We start from the raw sequence: 6,352 nt of genomic DNA, 5'->3' as shown, positions 1-6,352 counted from the left end.
GACCCGTGACTAATGTGACGTGAGCAGACGAGAGAGTGGACAGGCCTCACTATTGACACACAGGTCATACGGATTTAATATTTCACAACATTATACCGCTGTTCTTAAAGGAGATTTTGCCTTTATTAGCATTTAGCCGCTGTTAGCGTAACCTTAGCTAGTGTTAGCATAACATTTGCAAGTTGCTTAAAAGAATGGGCCACCGTTTTTAAATACTTCGAAGGCGTTGCAATATAGTAGTGTAGGCGTAGTAATATAATTGCCCTTTTTATCTGCTTAGAAATTAGAGCTTGGTAGCAACTAGCTTCACCTCAGTTTGGAGCTATACCTATGCTGGGAGAGGCTATATGCTAACACCGTCTGTGCTCTGTTTACGTGACTGAGCGCACGCGTAAAAACCAGACAGCTACATATGAACCCGTCTAAGCTACGGTAAGAACATATCTCAGTGGCCTATTCCTTTAAACCTTCATAGTTTGTTTATTAGCGGTTTCTTTTCTGTTTTATTCGCCTTGGCACCTCTGAATGATTCCATAACCCCCATCAGGAGGGAGCATTTGTCCACATTTGTTGTCATTGCGGCATACAAAACGTTTAATGACGATCTGTACAGCGTGCTCCTCTGTGGGGGCTCTGCCCACAACAACTGTGGGTGTGTGTGTGGGGGAAACAAAAGCGTGTCTTGGGTAGAGTCGATACATGCACGTTATTATGACCATAGACATAATATTCATAGACTCCGTCTCCTCACTCCTCCACGTTTGACATAATAATCACGTTCGAGGGGGAAATCATAGCGGATTTACAGAACCCTCCTACCCTGCTTTGACGGAGCATGTTCCTAAAAAGGGCAAAAGGGGCGATCTTCACTATAGACTCTACCCTAGCGGGATGCGTTGTTTGGTCGTAGCCGCGCCATTAGCTCTAATGCTAATGGGCTGTCAATCAAAGCCCGGCCCTCATTAGTATACGAGATTTCAATTTTTTTTTAACGAAAACCAGCCTAGTTTCTTTAATTGTAAGTAACCCTGTGTTATCACAGAAGCAATATCTAGGTGTAGCAAGTTCCAAGAGATGAGAAACCAGGCTTTACAGTTGCTTAACACGTGGGTAAAGTGCAATGCTTTACAGCGCTCACTATTAACATGCAGGTCATGCGGATTTAATATTTATGGCAATGTCTTGGATTCATTGATGTGCAAAATAAATTAGTTTTTTACGAGAATAGTTTTTGTTTTTCTAACCAAAATCACAAAGCCCGGGAGGTGACATGAAAAGGGTCAATTATTCGTTTTAATAGTTTTTCACAAATCTGTTCCTGCTCATCTAAACACAATGTTATATCCATTGCAATTTGAGGCAGAAAGACTGTGTGAAAGCCTGATGTTGTGACTTTTATCAGCATGAAAGCGGTATGCAAATAAAATTGGCCAAGACTTTGGTATAGGCTCAGAAATCCAGCCATTTCTCCATTGGTCTGCCCTAAGGTAACTGTGGCTTCACAAATATACTGGGAAAAGCTCTACGTTAGTGTTTACCTATGCTATCCTTTTACACTAAGTAATACAACCAGGAACAGGCTTGACTAAAAGGATTAAAATGAGGTATTTTCTCCCTGAATAACCTGACCCTACAATACAAAGTGTCCCACATTCTCTACTATTCAATGAATGAACATATAGTTTTGCCACTTTAACAATGTTTTGAATGTTTTTATAATCCTGTAGCTTACTTTTAAAACCAATTCCATATTTACCGCACCTGAAGGAAAACCTTAAGTTAATAACTGAACATCAATTGACTTGTTTTCATCTTCTGCCCTCCGACTTTCCTTTTAAGTGATTGAAAAGAGTTGAATTTGACGGGGGAAACAGGAAAACGTATGTGCTAATTTTTTTTAGGACGGCTGAATTTAGACTGCACTTGTTCATGTTATGAATCATTTCAGGTATTTCTGAGTAAAAACCTCAAGATGCAGTCACAGAAGACAAAACGCCAAAGGTCTAAGTTTAGACCAGATTTAGGTGAGTGATGTGTGGGGCTGAATGCTTTTGTGGTCACTGACGCTTGTCCACAGAATCACAGCAAACACATGGTCACAACAGTCATAAAGCAAATTGCTAAAAATATATGAAGTGTGCAACAGTAGCCTGGCTCACCCCTGTATTTCTAAGACTTTTTCTTGCCAGAGTAATTTTGGGAAATTGCCGCAAGCTGATTTGTGGAACGAGGCTGGTTGTCACATGGGTTGGTTGTCGTTTTTTTTGCAGCTACACGATGGGGCGCTGTGACTTGACATTGGTACTGAACATCCTGCTTCTTCTGCGATGGTATGTTATCATTCACTCATCAAAATGAATGAAATGAACCCACATCCTGATGATGGCCTTGACTGAAATGTTAATGTTTGAATAACTTTGGCAGTGTGTGGGAATTTCTCCTATATTCTAAATTCATGTTAACCGAAAACCTGATTAATAACAATGTCTTATCTCTTTATTTAACAAGGACAAACACTTCCCCTCCAGAGCTGCGAGTCACTTCCCTATTTCCCGGTTAAGGACACAAACCTGGGCTGACCCGAGTGTAAACACTGTGGTGGAATTCTGTCTCAAGGCTTGGCGCCCATAAAACATGGTGAATGTGGTTTATCATTAGCTTGATTGTAGTTTTATAGAGTCTGTTTTTTAATGGACATTGTGCGCTTTTAAACAAGTTGTAATGTAATCAGAAATTATTTACTTTAACCAGTTACAAAAGACAAAGTGGTAATAAAGTGTCCCAAAGGAATAAACAAAGCAGGCTTATATTATACATACACTATTGTTACAGTAGTGTGATCTAAGAATATCAGGTCTCTTTGTAAGCCCTCCTGGTTTTACCATACGCTCGAACCATTAAAGAGGGGGTATTATGCTTTTTTCAATCACATAGCACCAGTCTATATCACACTACAATGATGACGAAACCTTCTGTTGGTCTGTAAATGCAGTAAATTAGAATAACTGCCTTGTATAAAATTGCTCTCTCAAAATGGCTGTAGTGAATGTCTTGAAATAGGCCTCTGTCTCTTTAAGAACCTCTGACCCTTTCCGACACGCCCCCTCCACACGCTGTCTGTGGCATCAGTGGGGAGGGGGTTCTGCTGAGGAGCAGTGGTTGGTTACTCGGCTGGTGACGAAAGCTCGGAGGCGTCTCCAGGAGGTGGGGGCGTTCCTAGGAGGACTCAGGCAAACCTATCCCTAAAATGGCCGCCATCAGAGTTTTTACAGATTACTCAAAAATACGTGAATGTGCCAAGGCAACACTTCAGGCATGTTTTTAATGAGGGAATGACATAATAACATGATGTAAAGCTTGAAAAAGTCGATTTTGCATAATACCCCCCCTTTAACAGAATAACGTGGTCATTCACTATATTCTGGTTGCCATTTGAAGAGAAGAAGAGCTTTATTTATACACCGCCTTTCACATGGTCTGTGAAAGGAGACAATTTTACATTCACTCCACACTCAGTGGTGGTAATGCCTTTGTAGCTTCAATTTCCACTTTTCAATTTCACTTCTGCGCCAACGGTCCCTCTGACCACCATCATTCATTCACGCACACATGTCATTCATCCTGGCCTATTGCACATGTTTTTAGTGTTGGGGAAACCGGAGTACCCAGAGGAAACTGGAGTGCCCGGAGGAAACCTACGCAGATGCGGGGAAAACATGCAAACTCCACACAGAAGGACCCCGTCCAGGTGGGAAAACGAACCCGGGACCTTCTTTCTGTGAAGCGAGAGCGCTAACCGCTGCGCTACTGTGCCGCCCACTGACCACTTTTTTTTGGGCACATAGCGTTGTGAACATGCATCACTTATGTACTGATAGATGAATGAGGTTCTAAGAGGTTCTAGTTTTGTGAGCCGTGATGAGAATATGGACAAATGCAGCTTTTCTGTGGGGTTTATGGAATTATTCAGAGGTGCCAAGGCAAATGCTAAAGGAAAGAAGCAGCTAAAAGACAACTATGAAGGTAAGCAACAAGCTAATATTATGCTAACACTAACTGCTAAAGTTGGGCTAACAGCGGCTGAATGCTAATATTGGCAAAATCACCTTTTTCAACAGCAGTATGATGTTGTGAAATATTAATCTCGTAGGACCTGCCTCTTTATGTGAGAGCTGTCCTCTCTCCTCTGGCCAATCAGAGACCAGTGTCTGTTCACACCGCGTCGGCATCAGATCAGTGTTTTGGCCCAGGCTGAGCTTCCAAAACTTGTACCCAATCCCTGGTCTGGCCAGTGGGGACACTCGAAAACACGGGTAGACCTGGCACTGAGCTGGGCAGGAGTTGCCAGTGGAAAAGCGGTATCAGTTGGGTCAGGGTGGCGCCAGGACATAGCCTAGTCCTTAAAGCTACTAATATCTATTTACAGATATTTATATTATTGAAAATAGACAAGAAAAAGAAGAGCATTGTGTGCTTGCAGCTCCCCTCAGACTGGACTGTAACTTACGGGGAGCGGAACGTCTTGAGCACATCTCCATGGAGATGTCGATTAAAGGCAGCAAAATATGACATTTGAATAGGTTAGGCCCTCATCCACATCCATTCTTTAATTACCCGCTGCACAAATAGCATTTTTTGTGTGGAGCTGCTCATTAGGAGCATGTTTTGTATTAGCAACAGGAGAATCCAAAATGTTGCGCAGTGTGCCTTTAAAGAAAAAATCGGAATTAAAAATGGAGGACCTGAATTTCAGCATTCTGGTAAACTAGCAGGTATAGATTAAATAGCTTATCTAAAGTTATATCCCCAATATTTGCTTGGCTATTCAAGAAGTCACCATTTCTCCTTAGATTTATTGTGGCGACGACATTTGCTGCACATAAAGGAACACCTCCAGTCTTGTACTTAAAGCAGAACTAAGTAACTCATGCCCCTAGAGGCCATAAGCGTCACTGCAGGTGTTGTAGCATGTTACGGTTCTTTACTCACTAATTATCCGTGAGAGTAAATACTACACTGACAGAAAAGACAAAGGGAGAGAGGGATATTGTACATCCAAATACACAATGGAGATACTTTTTTCCACTCAAACCTGGCTGTAAATACTGTTTGAGAGGCGCTAGCCCGCAGTTAGCTTTGCCCGTTAGCCTGTTAGCTTCTTCTTCGTGATTCCATTAGCCTGTATTGGTGACTCTGCCTCGGTGGCGGGGACGTTGCAGTTGTAGTTTTCTGGCCAGAGACACCAGGGGGAGATGAAAGACCCCCCCAATCATCGAAAAGGATTTATTAATGTAAGGTAAACAAGTTACTTAGTACTGCTTTAACAAGATTGATATCTCTAATAAGAAGTTTTTCTGTTTTTACTTATACTATGCTTATATATATATTTTTTTTTGTACAAATGCTCAAACAATGGGAGTTAAAGGAAAAAACTATACTTTATTTCAAACTTTATTTCATGATCAGAAAACCCTTCGTCAGTGTAAAGCTTATTCCATGCAGCGAGTTACTCATATTCATCTACATGACCCGAAACCCACGACTCACAAAAACAGCGTCAAAACTCGAGAGATATTTGGTCACAGACGGAAACATACAGTAAATGATGGAAATACACGATTTGCACAATGCCCTACAAGTAAAATAGTAATAAAAGACAAACATTTGAACATTGTAGAGGAGATTATAGCTTTATAATCTGTAGTATTTTAAAAAACAACATAGATATGAACAATCACAAAGTCATGTTGTGGCGCAGATGCGGCCCACTACAGTAAATGAAAGAAGCGCCTCAATATACTTTAAGAGTGTGTTTACATGCACAAACGCAACCTTTAAGTGAGTACATTTGCACAGGAAAGATTGAGCTTGTGTCTCTGCAGCTTTGGCCGACTCAAGTTCAGTTTCTTTTGCAAGTTCATCCTACAAACGTTATCTTTAAGTTTACTTTATGTGGTTCAAAATGTTCACAGCAAACCAATTTGAACTTTTCCAAACCCCTTATGAAGTAATTAACATATTAATCATAACCAAAATGAAATGTTTGCTGCAGCGCTAAACTATTTTCATTTAGTTAGTGTAATTTGAATATAAAAAGCACCAGCTACATTGAAAAAGAATTGTGTTTCTTCACATATATAAGCCGCACTTTTCTATAGGTGTCCACATTGTTACAGAGCACAGTCGAACAAGGCATCAGCTCTGGTGATACAGGACTTGTCGCAATTTTTCACTCTTTTTAGCCATTGTCTGGTGCAATATGAACTTATTTATCCCACATAAATAAAGTCAGGTGTAAATCGGGCCCATATGGATATTTACTCACTGCAGATTGTTCAGTAGAGGTGAAAAA

Source organism: Gobius niger (assembly GCF_951799975.1).
Source record: "Gobius niger genome assembly, chromosome: 24".
Classification (NCBI taxonomy): domain Eukaryota; kingdom Metazoa; phylum Chordata; class Actinopteri; order Gobiiformes; family Gobiidae; genus Gobius; species Gobius niger.
This window is presented reverse-complemented; position numbering follows the sequence as displayed.